The 18,312-nt window shown below is 41.2% G+C and overlaps 1 long non-coding RNA gene across 1 annotated transcript; it reads left to right on the top strand.

Annotated features, from left to right (window-relative positions):
* The first annotated feature begins 217 nt into the window (after positions 1–217).
* On the top strand, positions 218–14,593 carry LOC142097083 (uncharacterized). The gene is made up of 3 exons (XR_012678120.1): positions 218–355; positions 8,852–8,875; positions 14,450–14,593. It is a non-coding gene; the product is annotated as an uncharacterized LOC142097083 (long non-coding RNA).
* The last annotated feature ends 3,719 nt before the right edge of the window (positions 14,594–18,312 follow it).

Raw genomic sequence — 18,312 nt, forward strand, 5'->3', positions numbered from 1 at the left:
TTCAGTTATTTACTGACTTGCAAAAGTCAACAGAGTAAAAGTAGTTATAATTACATCCAATATACTGAATAAGAGGAACTATAGTGTTTATCTGAGCTGAAAAATTGGGACTTTTCCAGAAACAACTAAGCCTACCCCGGGCAGTATGTAGTCTGCAGCTCTGTGCTGAAGGATATATGTCATATAACATCAGGACTGGCCTCTGACTGCCCCTCTATAGAGGATCCCATGAGCAGGGGGTGCAGTCACTTCTTACGTCACTTCCGCCAGCCGGGCGCGAACTTTGAATGACGTCATGTTGCCGGGCTTCTGACGTAGAGCGGAGGGAGCTGCTGCTTGTGGACACCCGGCATATGTAAGACACTGCGTCAGTGCGATAACCGTGCGAGATAGCTGGGGGCGAGAGGGTACTGTTTACCTGTATGGGAGGGAAGGGGGAACGAGTCTGAGGGGGGGGGAGGAGTGTGCACATGAGATGGGGGCGTCTGGGGTGTGGGCACAGGAGATGGGGGTGTCTGGGGTGTGGGCACAGGAGATGTGGGCGCCTGAGGTGTGGGCACATGAGATGGGGGTGTCTGGGGAGTGTGCACAGGAGATGGGGGTGTCTGGGGAGTGTGCACAGGAGATGGGGGTGTCTGGGGAGTGTGCACAGGAGATGGGGGTGTCTGGGGTGTGGGCACAGGAGATGTGGGTGCCTGAGGTGTGGGCACATGAGATGGGGGTGTCTGGGGAGTGTGCACAGGAGATGGGGGTGTCTGGGGTGTGGGCACAGGAGATGTGGGTGCCTGAGGTGTGGGCACATGAGATGGGGGTGTCTGGGGGGTGTGCACAGGAGATGGGGGTGTCTGGGGAGTGGGCACAGGAGATGGGGGTGTCTGGGGAGTGGGCACAGGAGATGGGGGTGTCTGGGGTGTGGGCACAGGAGATGTGGGCGCCTGAGGTGTGGGCACAGGAGATGGGGGTGTCTGGGGTGTGGGCACAGGAGATGGGGGTGTCTGGGGAGTGGGCACAGGAGATGGGGGTGTCTGGGGAGTGTGCACAGGAGATGGGGGTGTCTGGGGGGTGTGCACAGGAGATGGGGGTGTCTGGGGTGTGGGCACAGGAGATGGGGGTGTCTGGGGTGTGTGCACAGGAGATGGGGGCGCCTGGGGAGTGTGCACAGGAGATGGGGGCGTCTGGCGAGTGGGCACTGGAGATGGGGCGTCTGGTGTGTGTGCACAGGAGATGGGGGTGTCTGGCGAGTGGGCACAGGAGATGGGGGCGTCTGGCGAGTGGGCACAGGAGATGGGGGCGTCTGGTGTGTGTGCACAGAAGATGGGGGTGTCTGGCGAGTGGGCACAGGAGATGGGGGTGTCTGACGAGTGGGCACAGTTTGTATTTGAATCAAACAGGTTGTACCATTGCTCTGATTGTCACATATTCAGGATATTATGTACAGGGCTAGATAAGAAACAGTTACAGCAATTTAGAAGTGCTTTGTACATGTATTTTCTTGTGTTTGCACATACCATCCCAACTGTGGGATTTTATAATCCTGTCTCATTTCACTTGATTTGTTGTCTTTTTGTTTGTAAAAGATAATTCATAAAATATATTTCATGTATGCTGGGGATATGGCAGGTTTTCAGTTGGATAGGGAGTCAAGGAACACTGTCATTTAAATACATGTCATTCTGGGATGAAATCGCATTACATATTATTTTCCAAATGTGTCATATTGACATAGAACTTTTTCTATCAGGTACCAGCATGCAGAAATTTGTAGTCTTGCTTTTTTATTTTTGTGTCAATACTGATATGACTGACTGGAGCTGAATATTGTCTTCAACAGTGATCAGTTTATGATAATAAACATTGGAAATTACAATTTCTAGATCTTTTCACATGCGTTTTGAATGAGAGGTAAAGATTTCTAAATTTTTGGACCTGGCGGAGTCTACGAGGAAGCGAGTTCCAGAAAGTAAGAGCCACAAAGCTAAAAGCTCGAGCCCAAAATGAAGTATGGGAAAGTCTAGAAACTGTTGTAGTCCTTGTTGATCGAAGCAAGTGAGATGGAGTATAAGGAATTTAAAAGCTACTTTTGGTACCCAGGACTCTGGGAGTGTAGTAACAGCCTGGCTGCTGCATTATGTACCAGCTGCAAGCGAAGCCGTTCCTTTTTTCTCAGAGATCCAAGTAGAGTACATTGCAGTAGTCTGAGCCACGATGAAGTACAACACCAAGATTCCACACATCTTTTGCAATTCCGAACCCCCAAGCTTAAACCCAGTCGATTCGCCCAGCTTCAATCTTGTTATCATGAGATCCTCTGTTTTACCATGATTCAGTCTCGGATAACAGCACCTCATCCATTCCTGGAGCTCCGCTAAACAGCCATTTAGGATTGGTATCTGGTTCTTAGTACCTGGAGCAAAAGACATGTACAGTTGAGTGTTATCTGCATTTCAGTGGTACTCCAGGTCATGATGTGTGATTGTCACCCATTGGTAACATGTATACTGCAATTAGCAAGGGAGATAGGATAGATCCCTGTGGAATCCCCTCTGACAGGTCACCTGTGCAGATGAGGATACTCTAGAAGATGCCATTGGTGACTTGCGTTTTAAAAACTTTGAACTAGCAAAGCGCTGTGCCATCCAGTCCATAGATCTTCCTCAGGCTCACTATAAGAATCCCATGGCCCCCTGTACCAAAGGCTGCAGGGAGGTCCAGGAGGATTAAGATAGAGCAAACACCTCTGTCTCCTGCCATCTGAAGATTATTAAGCACACGTACCAGGGCTGTTTCAGTACTATGTTTTCTGAATCCTTGGTTGACGGACGGCTTTCCAGTTGAGTTGCAACCACTTTCTCAACGACCTTTCCTAGGTTTGTTTGAATGGAAGATGTGTTTTCTGTAAGAAAACTATATTTGCACGCTCTCCTCTCCTTACAGGCTCCCAAGATTATTGTGTGGTTCTTTGGGGAGTTTAACGCTGAATGGTAGCTTTAGCGCCATGCAGTAATTTGGGTAAATATGAAATGTGCATTATTCCAGACAGATAAGAAAATGTAATAGATTATGAGAAAAAGGGGCAAGTTACTTTCTGCCATTTGAGGCAGATTTGACCTTGGACTCGAGGCCAAGGGGCCAGGATGGGGGATTCCTCCTCCTTCTCGTGTAGGGTGCATGGTTTACCAAGGAGAGAGTGAGATTGTCCTTTGGTCTTTGCTTGTCTATGATCATTTTGGCATGGGTAAGGTCAGGAAGGAGGTGTTTGAATAAATTTGCAAGAAACTTGGGGAGGGGTTGGCTGTCAACAGTCTCCATAATGCCTCAAATGCTGAAGTCATTCCTGGAGGATCTATTTTCTTGGTCCTCTTGCCTCTCCTTTATGGTTTCTTATTCTGAATGCATCACATTAATTCCTCTTTCTAGAACAGCGTGTTATCGGAATAGTTATCCGTTTTTTTTTCCTATAGGGTGTAGTCCTGAAGCTAAGTGCAGAGATTTCAGCTTTGAAATTGTCGATTGCTCTTTTGACCTCCTGCTGGAAGGAAGATTTAATTTCAAGAACAAGATTGGTTATCACTTGCTGTGCGCCGGCTCCCAGCTCAACATCCAACGGGGGGAGAGCGGTCTTGCGAGTTTTGGTCTGTAGTTAACCTCTGCACTTTCTTCTTAAGGAGTTGAGCGACCTCCGATTGGACACTTCTCTTGCTGTCTTGTGGAAATGTGTTTTTAGGATACTTGCATGTTCAGTGCAAGGTAGAATAACTAGGGAAAAAGGGGGGAGGAGAAGTCTATGGGTGGACACAATGGCATTATTGTGCTTGATTGTCTATTTCATGGCCAGGTAGACACTAAACTTGGTCGGCACTAAGGCAAAGCAGTAAGTGCAGAGGTGGAGTAAGAACCAATGCATTAGTTCTACAGTAAAGGACTTGCTCAATCTCAATTTCTCTAGCTTAATGTCCTTAAATGGGGAGAGGATGTTCTACAGAACAGGCCACGTAGAGGATTCCTGTTCATTCTGACCTCCAGTCCATTGCAGGTGTTCTAGATGAGTGGCTTCAAGGAGGGAATGTTGGTCAGAGCATTCCGCGGGAGTGTTGGTCCCCGGTGAGTGAGCTCTGAAGGAAGTAGGGAAGGGATTAGAGTTGGGGTAGCGTTGAGGCCACAAAATGCAAAAATCAAGTAAGCCTCAGAATATCCACACTGTCTCCTTAGAGAGTTTTCACTCAAATTGGATGGATTGGAGCACTAGAGCGCTGCAGACATGAAAGCTGGTTCATTTTTTCAGTGGAAACCCTAGAATGCGGGGTGATTTTAATGTAGATCTCTGCAGCTGCCAGGAAACACGTCCACTATGTTAGGATGACAAGCCAGTCCCCCTGTATTTTAAGGAATGCATGTGCCAGATAAGCTTGGTTTTTATATATTTACATTTATGCAATGAATCCGTAAGGGCTAACAGTCCATGTTTTCAGGATTTATTTAATCATGCACAGGTTAGTTAATCTATTTGGCTGGGTCAGTAATTATCCCACCTGTTTCTACAGACAGATATCCTGAAAACATGACACTAGCCCCTGAACCTGGACACCTTTGGTTTACAGTAATTCTGATTAAATCAGGTTATCATTACCATTTATTTATATAGCGCCACTAATTCCGCAGCGGTGTACTCACTCACATCAGTCCCTGCCCCATTGGGGCTTACAGTCTAAATTCACACACACACACACACACACACACACACACACACACACACACACACCAATTTGTTAGCAGCCAATTAACCTACCACTATGTTTTTGGAGTGTGGGAGCAAACCAGAGCACCTGGAGGAAACCCACGCAAACACGGGAGGAACATACAAACTCCTCACAGATAAGGCCATGGTCAGGAATTGAACTCATGACCCCAGCGCTATAAGGCAGAAGTGCTAACCACTGAGCCACCATGCTGCCCTTTCTGGGATTAGTCCGGGAGTAACTGAACACTTCCTAAGAGTATTTGTTCTTGAAGTAAATCTTAGCGGTAACAGGACTTGAGTGTGAGATATACTTAGTCATTTTTAGACAGCAGGGGGGGTTGGTTTAATTTAAACCTTTCACGTCCACATGTCACACATGCCCAGTTGGGTCTTGTTGTGACACAACTTTCTCATTAGTTAAGTTCTCCTAGAATAGGTGCCCATGACTGATTTTACTGGTCGTTTTACCACTGCTTGTAAGCATCTAATTTGCATGGTCCAGCCATTGACAACAGGGACGGAGTAATGACATGCATTTTCTTATGTCCTTTCCTCTGTAATGCATTTTAACTGAAATACACGTTCAAGCGATCTCATGACTGTTGTCTGCAAGCTCTGTCATAATTTATTCATCCCGGTTTTTTTTTAAGTCCTAAAAGACCTTTAATGTCAAGATCTTGGTGTGTAGAGCCCTACTTCATGCCTATAGTCTCTTGGGGGGTTCTTGTAACCTGTAGTGGCATTTTGTGCGAGTTATCAAACACAACCGCAGTTATGTGTGTGTGTGTTGTTACATTGTATCTCCATTCTGCTGTTTATGATCTGATCGCTTGTTGAATACATTTCCTCCATACTTGAGCCCCCTCCACCTGCTCTTTGATGGCAGTAGGCGGTAGTGTTGCCTTCTCTTCTGTGGCATTTTTCCAATTTAAATTCATAGCCTCCCCCGTATGGCTTATATCTCGTGACTGGAGTTGTCATCAAAAAATCAAAAACCACAGGGAAAGTGTGAGAGCAACACCTACAATTTGTTTTGCTTCTTTTCCCTGTCGTTTTATTTGATGAGGATTTGTTTGACATCTTACATACTCAAAACATTTTATCATCTTGGTGATCTGTCAGTTGCCAAATCATTACGGCAACCGTATTGATATGTATATAAGGCTGGAGTGTCGCAACCCCAATCTTATCCTAGTTTAGATCCGTAATAGGGAAGAGAAGAGAGCGCGAGAAGTGCGTGTAACAGAGGTAAATCTGTTATTATTAATGAATGCATGCCATCGTTTCTGCTGCTACATTGTGCACTGTAGCCTGTAGATGTAAGCTGCCACATGCGTAGCGTTATAGCGGGCTGCTGCGGTACAGGAAAGGTTAATGCAATCGCTAACTTAAGTCATTGTATAGTTGCCATCATCTTTCAACGTGAAGTAAATGGAATATATTCACTCAGGTTCAATAGTGAGGTTTAATGAAGTATTTTTAGCACTCAATACAGGACAGGTCCCCATTAAATTCCACCGGGGGTTATGAGCTATTAAATGTGTCTTCTACCTATGATAATGAGGCGCAGTTGATTATAATGTCTATTATGGAATTCATCTTCCAATTCCTCCTTGACTTTCATTTGGGGAGCGAAATTTAGAAAGATAGATTCATCTTTCAGAAAACAATCCCTCAAGAGGCCAATTTATTTTCCTGAAGCGGAAATGTATTCACTTGTAACGTTGTGAATAAAAAGTAGTGTGAACGCTGCGTTTTGGCAGAGCTATTTTTGAATGAGTTTACAAAGGAGAGAAAGCCAATTGAATTTGTCAATGTGAGTTGGCCCCTGTCATAACTGATTGTTTCCTTGTTCCCGCTCATGTAGCTGTTAGTCTCTCTCCAGAAGATCTGACCTATTCACTGTTACCTCCACTGCAGACGACAAATCATCTTAATGCATCAGCGTTGATTATTTGCCGGTGCTAAAGTTGTTTTTCACAACACATGACTTTCGTAATTTATGTTAAGTAGTTTATATCCAGAATGCACTTCACAAAATTATCATTCAGAGTGAAATTGTAGTGCGGTGACAGATTGGAACATCTGCTTGAATAGATTTGTTGAAGTAGAAGTAACTTATTTGAGAACTTATCTTCCAGATGAATATGGGGTGTTGGGGGAGAGATTGCAGAGACCGTTTCGGAGGGCTCACTTTTCGCTTGTCCCGCTTCTCACGTGGGCTCCCGATTTACCTCCTTTTCTCATAATTATCCAGCTTCTGTCACAGTGTCTAGTACATCACATATTTCACGTGTCCTAGTCGGAACTTTTTGCTCTGCCATTTAAAGGCCTACTTAAAATGCTAATCGTCACTTCTGGGTATGTTTTGCATTAATTGAATCATGTAACACAAATGGAAGGCTGTTTCTTGATTACCTACAAAGTGCATTCACTATAAAGCTATTTTAACTTGTGCCAAAACCCAGCAAAAGTCCCCCAACTTAAATGAAACCATAAAACCTGTTTTTAATGTTATATTATTTACAAACTCACTGTTGGTATGTGCGGTGCTGAGATTTACTACTAATATTGATGGGACCAGTTGTATAGAATATTAAGACGTGCCCAAGATCACTTTGTTGTCTTTTGTGGTGACCAAAAGACTGTTAAATTGCCACGGATCAGTGTACGATGAGCATGTATATACTGGGCATTGGGTTGTATGTTGTACACATGGGAGAGTATTTTTTTTTTTTTTTTTTTTTTAACCATACATTTTAAATATTTAATTTTTAAAGTACCATGTGTGCAAGGACAATAAATAATTCATATTGTGTTGTTACCTTTTTATTCCTGTGACCTTTTCTTCATTTTCTTAGAAATAGGAGCCGTACGACTCTGTTCCACTTGAGTCGCATTCGCTTCACAGTGTTGAAATCAGAGTTTTATTGAAAGTTAAATTAATTAGTAGCAATTATGAACAATGCAGATTGCAGTTGAGAGAACATAAGAATAACCCTTCTGAGAAAACGAAGGTTTCAGCTAGTGAAATAAATTACCTTTCTTCTTAAATGTGAGCTGAGGCTCTAAATGCTTTTTTTTTTTGTTCTTATTATAGTTTCAAGTGCATATAAATTTCTTACACACTTGCAGCCATTCATTTATTCCAGGAGAGCGCTTAATATTTTGAAAGACAGTCCTTATCTGGGTGAAGTGCGCACTTGTCTCACGTTCAGTTCAGTGTCTGCGTATCGGTGGCACAGTGGCTAGCATTGCTGCCTCACAGGGTCAGGACCCATGGGTTCCATTTCGACCATGGCCTTCTCTGTGTGCAGTTTGTATGTTCTCTCTGTGTTTGTACGGCTTCCCCCGGGTGCTCTGGTTTCCTCCCACACGCCAAAAACATATATGAGGGTGAATTAGCAGCTGACTATATAGACCTTACTCTGTGTGTGTGTTAGGGAGTTTAGATTGTAAGCTCCAAGGGAATGATTAAGTATTCTCTGTAAGCGCTATGTAATGTGTTAGCCACTCTTTTTCTATATAGCACTAAGTGGTCAGCACTTCTGCCTCACAGCACTGGGGTCATGAGTTCAATTCCCGACCATGGATTTATCTGTGTGGAGTTTGTATGTTCTCCCCGTGTTTGCGTGGGTTTCCTCCGGGTTCTCCGGTTTCCTCCCACACTCCAAAAACATACTGGTAGCTTAGTTGGCTGCTATTAAATTGACCCTAGTCTCTCTCGCCTCTCTCTCCTCTCTCCTGTAAGCTCCAATGTGGCAGGCACTGATGTGAATGAGTTCTCTGTACAGCGCTGCTGAATAAGTGGCGCTATATAAATGAATGGTGATGATAGATTATGAGTAGTTTCAAGAACTTACAATTGTTCCCAGCATCAAGAAAAATAATCATCATCACCATTTATTTATATAGCGCCACTGATTCCGTAGCGCTGTTCGGTTTTTCCCTCTTTTCTCTAAAGGTTAAGGACTCTGCTCTTCAAGTCACAGAAAAGTACTGCTAAGGTTTCTTATAGTTTACCAACTAATATACTGACAGTTTTTCCAATGTAACCAGTGCTGTATATTGTTACTGTGACCCCTCACCCATTATCTCTCTCCTCTTTTCCAGGTCCTCTCACCCTCAGGGCTCTTGGTAAGTGTTGGTTTCTGTAATATCCTTTCCCTGTTACTTTTGCAGTTATCTCTTGATACTGCTTGTCTCCCGATCTCTATCTGTAACTGCAGCTTTCCCTTCAGTATTCCCCATTTGTGACGTGTCACTGACTCTATACAGCTAATGGCTTCATCACCAGCAGCCATTTATATCGCCATAGCAACTATCTATGTCCCATACAGACTACACATGGACTGAGGATACATACCTATCGCTGGCTATATGCATTACAACTACGCTTAAATGCTCATCAATATTTATTTGTATGTTTGTGCAATATTAACATTCAATATTGCTACAATTTAGTAATATATATTTAAAAATAGTATTTTAAATTTCAACTTCTCTTCTTACCCAGTACTCTATTTCAATTCCAAATCTGTAAATGACTTAATCCGTTAGATATCCCATCCTTACACCTGGTGCTAAGCACAGCATAATCCATTCTTACCTTACAATACATGATCGTTATTTGTTATCTTTCATTGCATCAGGTACGGTTATGTAAGATTCACTGGATATATCAATTTTTAGCGTTCCACGTATGCTATTCAATATATAGCATTGTACGCACAATAATATCAGGCCTTCCAACGCGTAAGGCCAAAAAACGTGGCCCCCCCCATACACAAAAATGTGGACCGCACTGAATCATTCTTTCTATGACACTTTATCTGTTCTAAATGATGCAGATTATGTTTATTTTCTTCATGATGAACGTGGGTGTTGTTGGAATCTTTTTTCTTCTCTTAATTTCTTAACAAAAACTTTAAACAAAAATAAATGTTTTTTTATTTTTTTTATTTAGTAGCTTCACAGAATGTATCTTGCTTACAAACAGCATAACGTATGGCGTCCGTAGTTCAGCAAGACAGCAGCACAAAGCACCCTGTGCTGACAGGGCATAAGAGGAGTATAATTTGTCTAACTAAATAACACATTCAGGAACGATAGATTACAAAATAAAATTGCATGATCCACATATCACGTTATGTGCCCTGTAGGGGAACTTTCATTTGAAATTCATAGTATATATTTGTATTACTGTGCAGGCTGATTAGGCGTGGGCACTACCGAGTGTCTATAAAGGCTTGTGTTTCTTGGCAACTCCGGAGATATTAATAGCAATAATGAAGGTGGAGAGCTGAATTGTATCTACTGTTATAGAGAATAGATGAGGAGTGTTTGTGTTCAACGCATGAAAAGTTTGTATTGTTAGATATGGCTTTCTGTCATTCAGGGTCCAGTGCAGGTGGGAATGGGTCAGAACCGCTCATCTTTAAGGGGGGGGATTCAATTGTTCCTGATGTGCTGCCATGTGTCTGTAAAAGTCAGTGAAGACACATCGCGACTGAGGGGTATATTTACTAAACTGCGGGTTTGGCAAAGTGGAGATGTTGCTTATAGCAACCAATCGGATTCTACCTGTCATTTATTTAGTGCAGTCTGCAAAATGACAGCTGGAATCTGATTGGTTGCTATAGGCAACATCTCCACTTTTACAAACCCACAGTTTAGTAAATATACCCGAGTCCTTACTTAGATCTCCACTCGTTTTTCTTCATGTCCGTTGAGATGCGATTGAAAATGAGCTGCGATCTAGGTAACGTATTGACTGACAATATGCGCAGCCGGACATCGAGGCGATATTGGGTGGCACCTTGCAGCCAATTGAATTCTCCCCTATGTGTTTGTTTTATGTAAAGATGGATGGAACACTGACAGAATGCACAGTTCACTATCCACCTAAGCTAAAATCTGTGCATAGGACCCCATGCGGTCCAATCAGAGAATGCGCTTGGCTTTGCTGTAGTGTGCGTATGGCTTTATGCTGCCATATTTCCGTGTAAGTCTGTCACCCAGGCCTGGTTACGGTTAGCAGCAACATAGATCTCTACACCAGGCTCGGATAAACCTGGCTTTCCAGGAGTTGTAAAACTACAAGCCCCAGCATGCCTTGTTAGACGATATCTGTCAGGGTATGCGGGGACTTGTGGTTTCACAACACCTAGAGGGCCATAGGTGGCCCAGGCTTGTGCTGCAGACTTATATTTATCCCCTCAGCAGCAATGTTACCACTGCTCTGCATGCCTGGAATTTAATGAGAATATTTAGGTTTTTGGAGGCAAAAAGTGCTGAGCATCAGCTAAAATGGGCATAGTTTGTATAGATAGAGGGCACTTCCTATTTTGTCCTGTTTTTCCAATAATGGCAGCTATGCTTCCAATGTTTACATATTACTTGTTTTGAAAAGTATAGAAGGCATTTCCATTATCACAGAGTTTTCTTTGCTGTTTGTGTATACAATGCTGATTTTGCCCTCTTTGGTGCGATCATACCAGCCCCCAGTCAGTAAAAGCTGATATCGTAGACCCGATTTAAGTATATATATATATATATATATATATATATATATATATATATATATGTGTTACATGTTTATCTCTTTCACATGTATAAATTGATGCCTCAGCAAAGCAGTTAAAAAAAAAGTGTTTAAAACTTGGTATTCGGTGCCACTTTCAGCGTTTACATTATTTATCTCAACTCTCTGGAACATTAACTTTTCATTAATAATCGTTGTTTGGTCCATTGATTGACTTTGCGCTATGCCCATATATGGTCCTGCGGGTAACGCCATCGATCAGCTGACAAACGTTCATATGTCTAACTGTGATGCACTAAGTCCTGATGCCCTGTAAGACTCCACCCGGGGATAAGCTCAGAGGAAAGTTTTAAAAGTTTGATCATTTGAAGTCTTTCTACTCTGGTATAATGTTCCCACTTACAGTAAGTACTGAGGAAAAAATGGATAAAAATAAAAAGTAAATTCAACAAAAATGGACACTTGGCTTTTTTTTCTTTCTTCTTTACCAATAATGTCTATGCAGCCTTGAAAAAGTATTCAACCCCCATCAATGTTTTCACAGCCTGGAACTTTTATTTTGTATAAAGTTGTAGAACCTTCATCTTAGTTCACCCCAAATAGCAAGATAAGAACACAAAGTGATACAAATTAAAGAAAAAAAGAAATATCATTTTAATAAATATTTATCCCCGTTGCTCAATACTTAAATGAGTTCCAGCAGCTATTAAAGCCAGTAGGCTTTTTGGAGTCTCTTAACCTTAAATACCTACATGGAGCAATATTGGCAGTTTTCTTGTTGGCAAATTGCTCGGGCGATAGATAAGGTCAGTTGGGGATGTGTTGTGTTCTTTATATTTCAGGTCTTCCACAGGTTTTCAGTGGAATTAAGGTTAGGACTCAAGGACATACATTGTCTTCTTTTTTTAAGCCATTTTAACTTTCTTCTGTGGGTCATTGTCCTGTCGATAGACAATCTTGCTCTCCAGGGTGAGTTTTTTGGCATTAGGTATATTGTCCAGGATTTGTCTGTAACTTTTCAGTTGATCCTCATGATAATTTGCAGTGAGGATGGTGCTACCAGCTTGTGTGCAGTGTTTAAATTGTGATATATATATATATATATATATATATATATATATATATATATATATATATATATATATATATATCGCTTAACTTGCAGGTCAAAAAAGTTCTACTTACTCTTGTCAAACCTCAGACCACTTCCCTCCATATTTTTGCAATATCTTCTAAGTTCCCTTCTTGTCTGACAGCTAATGAAGCGTGACCTGTTCACAATACCAGATTCACCAGGGAAACCCATGGCCCTCTCTACAAAACCACACCTGAAATAGGCGATAAACCACATTTTGTCAAATGTTCTGTAACCTAATAAGTTGTGGTTATTGTTTAACAAGTTTAATCGCTGATAAGGATGAAGTGGTCCAGCTGTACCTCTTGGCCGGCTTCGCTAGCCCTGTTTTGCCTGTTTTCTTAAGGTTTGGCTTTCTTCTTGCTGATTTCTACCATCCCTTTCACTATCTGTTTCAGAAATAATCTGATTTGCTTTACCCTGTCACCTGTGTTTGTATATATTTTTGTATCATGTTGTGTCTTGGTTCTGTTTTCTGTATATGTAATGTACGGCGCTGCGGATCCTTTGTGGCGCCTTATAAGTCAAAGATAATAATAATAATAATAATCAATGTAACCATGAAATGAAGACCTACTGATATCATTGTGAGAAAAGATTAACTGAACAATATCACTGGATAATGACATTTACAAGAGACAATGATGACAATATATGATAGCAACACTCAACAAAAAAAAACAGTAGCAGGTTCACAATGGCAATATCTTTTAAATGGCACTGTGTTATAAGCGGGAGTGGATGTGGCTGTGTGAGTACCATCTCGCTCTGCTACTGTTTTCCCTGCTCAGATGGATTCTAGGTTGTATTTTTTAAATGCCCCTGAGGTTTGTTGCTAGATTGAGCAGTTCTGTTTTTTTCGTATATTTTTTAAAATATTTATTGAAGTCCACATTTTCATGCAGGTGATGCCCTTTTAGGCCGATGCTGTAAGACTTTAGTATCCAGAGTGCTTTTAATTACCGTATTTATTCATTAAATGATATCTGGGCCCTCCTGCATTTTTTGTGGCTCATAAATTCTAACAAGAAATAGATATTTTTACAGACCACTCTATTGTAAGGTGAACTGATTATTCTGCATGTCAATTCAGTAGGAACCGGTGACTATAATAAAAAGAGAGGATTTGACGCTCTATAATGCATATTATAACTTATTAGATGGTTCATCAAATAGATAAATGTTATATGTGGCCAAAAAAATATAAGCATGTAGATAAAATAATGTATGGACATCACGTTGGATTACCACCAGGATTTGGAAAATATTGAGGATTTATTTAACCCATATATTCCCACGCCGTACACCAGTCCATACCTGGAGATAAGATCGCCAATCCAGAACCCAACACGTTTCACCATAGGGAGACTTCACCAGTGGGATACCATAGCAGGCAACGTTCAGGTTATAAATAGTGCAGAAAGAAGCTAGACAGCCAAATGGGTGTCAAAATTAACCAATAAGAAAGATATAAATGTGACAAATGACAAAATCAAACGTCAACAGCGAATCACATTACAACTGTGCAATGAGAACCGGGTTAACCAATCAACGGGCTGTATACAATTTTCAATATTACAACTAAAATTGAACTGTCCTTTTTAAGTCAATCGCATTAACCAATTAAAATATTGCAGCCAGACAAAGATTGAGAAGGAGACCTATCAGAGCCGAGCTGTATATAAAATAATTGCACCAATCCGATGTCTCAAAAAAACCTGAGTTCATAATATGTCAAACTTTTGGATATAAAATGTACAATATTTTATTAATACATTTACGAAGTCCTTTCAGTAATTAGCCCACTAGCCAAAATTTGATCTCCCAACAGTGTGATCTTAAAATTATTTACTACTTCTACATCGTGATCAAGAAACACCCATGGAGTGGTTTAAGTTCACCTATGGCTGGTGTTTATAAGAAATATATAGAATAACCAGGTGATAAATTTGTGAATGTCTCAAGTACATTTTTATGTTTTGTAATCCTTTTTTAATAAAGTCTCACTATTTTTTTTTTTTTTTTCCTGTAGGAGAAGGAAACATGGCAAAGTCAGACATAGACTGTAGGGAGTCCGCACTTGTGGACGAAATACTATCGTCCCTACCTGACAAACTGAGGCAGAGGCTGTTACCCTTTCAGAGGGAAGGGGTCATGTTTGCTCTGCGGAGAGAAGGAAGGTAAGGATCTATTTTCTCTTCTTTGAAAGTAGGTTAATGTGGTGCAGACTATCTTGTACTTGTAGTACTGGGAGCGCAGGATAAAGTCTGCCATTAGGGTGCCAGCTGGCATTGTAAGGGTTAACCTTTCTCACAATGGCAGCACTTTGTGTAAATGTCTGTTTTTTATTTCGCATAAAACCGTTTTTCCCCTGTGCTGTTCGCCTCAGTTCCTCCCTGATTATTATTATGTAGGAGTGAAACTTTCTCAACATCTCGTAAAACCAGGATGCCAAACTGACATCCGCCCCTCTGTAATGGATCTGAAAAAAAAATTCTGGTTCCTCTCCACTGCCCATTAGTTTCATCTTTATTCATCCACCAAACCCCCTCTATGAACATCCCTTTGTTTGTCTTTTCTTATCATGGTAAATACATGCATATCTCTGCTGCTGTAACTAAACCCCGTTATCTCTCTACAAGGAGACTTTCTATAGTTCAATTCATACGTTTTCTTGTGTTCATTTTTATCTTTGGAAATATTCGCTCTTCGTGAGTAGATATGCGTGTTAGGACGGCTCCTTTTATTTTGTAAGCTTTCTTATGCAAATGTTATTGTCTTTTTGCAGAGTATTCTTCATCGTGGTTTTCATTATTAATTTGCGGATATGTTTTCTGTTAAATTTCCTTGTTCTAATTAATAATATCAAGTGAACAAAAACCTCATTTCTGCATTGTTTTTAATTTATCTCTTGTTGTAAAGGGGTTTGTGGCTTAATGTTTATCTGACACAGTGAACAGTTTTCTATAAGTTGATAATAAAAATCTTGTGTCAATATGGATTAAAAGGACGTGTGGTGCTTTATTAAAAGCCTTGGGATAAAGAAAGTGATCTGACAAATGCAGGAATCTAGTATTCGTGTTGAGCGCCTCACCCCCTCCACTGGCTCCCTCTTGTGTCTGCTGTCTGTTTGCCCGCCCTTTAGGATGTAAGCTCTTACGACCAGGACCTCTTCTCTCCTGTCTGGCAGGGGTCCAATGATGTAAACTCCTGCCGTTGGGGGGATATTCGGCCTTTACATAATGGCTGATCCTCCTGGCAGGTGAATTTTGAAATCTTCTTCTTTTGACTTGCATGGGACATATTCAATTATTTCCCAGTAACGGGGCACGAAAGTAATCCGCGGCACCACCATAAGGCTGATTCTCATTTGCACCCCATAGGGTTGCAAAGGAAAATCCACGTTATTGTGGTACTGTATCACCTTCGGTAATGCGTGTTACCGCGATCACGGACCTATTTGAAAATGCCCCATGGGGTCATATAATGTGTTACGAGCGCTGACCTTTCAGGGCTCAGCGGAATTCCAGATTTCTCCTACTAGTGGTGGCAGGACAATCGGCTATTGTCAGAAAGTTATCTATGGGATTGGCTTGGTGTAGTTTTCTTAAATGTTCATTTATTTCCTGTTTAATTAAATATTTGCTGCATGAGTTACTGGCGCTTTTTAGAGGATTATGGTCTTTATAGATTACTTCCTAGTGAATGGAGAGGCTGCACTTTCTGTAAGGTCCCTAAGTCTTCCTTCATCCCCCAGAACAGCTGCCACCTTTGTTTTTTATGTGGAAACACATGAAGTTCAAAGGGAAATTAATTCTAGCAAATTACATATATGAGCTTAATTTCATGTGGAAGTGTGTTTGATAAAACTTATTTTACACCAGTTTAACAGGAGCCTTACACCAGGACTTTGCACTTTTGGGGACCTGTTTGTTCCACTATCGAACTCTATCTGTGCTGTACAGTTTCCCTCTATCCCCCTCCTCACATCTTGTCACTGCCCCTGTCACATGCAGCCCTGTCCTCACTAACACATCACTCATCTCCTGATATACTCTGTGCTGCTGAATGACCCAGCTCCTTCCACTATATAACTCTTAGTCTGTGGCTTCCTGCTGCCTCCATTCCCCTCCTCACATCATGTCACTGCCCCTGTCACATGCAGCTCTGTGCTCACTAACACATCACTCATCTCCTGTGCTGCTGGGGACCCTGCTCCATCCACTATATAGCTCGTGCCCCTATCACATGCGGCCCTGTCCTCACTAACACATCATCACTGATCTGAATATTGAATACAGTAAGGTACTCTGATCCTAACTGGAGAACAATCATTTTCAAATTTGTGTGCAACGGATGTCCATATATATATTTGCAAATTACGTTGTGTTAGTATGAAAAAAAATATTTATATCTATTCTATGATCTCAAACTTTGCTTACATAGTACAGCCATGCATGCAGTAATGTGCTGTATGCTTTGAGAATGAAGACACTGATTATTTTTAAGTGCAACATTAAAAGAAACTTCCTTCATGGTTATTCTTTTTAAGTCGGTGGTTTGGGATGTGCAATTCACTTTTTCAGAAATATGGCAGTGAACATTAAGCAACTTATAAATTGTTTTGTTGTTTGTTTTTTTTGAAGCTTTACAGGCATCCAAGGAAAGTTTAAGACTGTGCAGTTCACCTTTCTATTGGAATATATCAAACATTTTTTTAAGGTTTTGTTCCACTTTAAAAAGTCAGGAACCAGCGAAGCAGGTTTTTTATTTATTTATTTAAACTCTTTATTGAATGTTCCGTCCTGTGATTTGACAACAAATGACTTTCTTAGCTGTAGGGTCAGCAGAAGACTGTGTGCGACTTATTTATTGAATACCCCAACATTACTCTATCATCTTACAGGATGTGTCACACCGAGTGCAGGTGAATCACCGAGAGAGTCATTTGTTTTGACTGCCCCAGATGTGCTAAAACAGGGGACATTTTTCAATCCAAGCTCATTAAGACTCCCCGAGGACATGTGCTGGAAACCATCGCAAAATGTCACTTGTACTGCATTAGCTCCTACTAATTAATTGATTTGCATATAAACCTTATTTATAGAATCGCCTTAATCATTGTTTTTTTTTTTTTTTTATTCTATCATTTGACTTTATTTTAAACATGTCAGTACTGTAACCCAAAATTGGCCACTGTTACTTTCTTAATCTTTTGGCCACTCGATAACAAGCCACGGTCTAGAGCCAAAATCTTGGCTCAGCATATACGTTCATAAGGATTCGGCGAGAGGTAATCATGATCCAAATCTTTTTGAACAGCAAGAATTTCTTTCTTTGCCCCCTTGTCTAGTTCCCGATTGGCATTGTAGTCTCTCTCCTGCAGCAGAGCTGGGAAAATGCACACATTGCAGAGTTTAGTAATGGGCTGTGACAGCGCTAATTTCCTCTGCTCTCCATATCGCGTTTATTTGAGCCGTCTGTAGACTTTAAACAGGAATAAATATTGTCCGCTACACAATTGCTGTTAAAAGACTGAGCAATTCACCAACAAAAGCTGAGTGCAGACTGCAAATCAGCTCTTGCCAGTATATAAAAAGATGATTAATGTACACAAAGATTTGCTGTAATAAAGCCAAGCCTTTCTGGAGTTCGTAGCCAAAATGGCTACATCCCACTTCAATAATTAACGGTTGAAGTGACACCGAGTACATTAATCATCGCCTGTCACAAGGGAATATTGCCCTTTTTTTCCAAAAATAAGTTGCGAAACCTGAAACCTATTTTGTTGAACCTCCCCGCACACAAATATGTTGAAATGACACTAAACATTTGCAATTGTAGTAATCATAAAAGCTGTTACTGCATTTCTAAGTATATTTGGTTACTTAACAA

This window comes from Mixophyes fleayi, chromosome 7, assembly GCF_038048845.1.
Source record: "Mixophyes fleayi isolate aMixFle1 chromosome 7, aMixFle1.hap1, whole genome shotgun sequence".
Taxonomy (NCBI): domain Eukaryota; kingdom Metazoa; phylum Chordata; class Amphibia; order Anura; family Limnodynastidae; genus Mixophyes; species Mixophyes fleayi.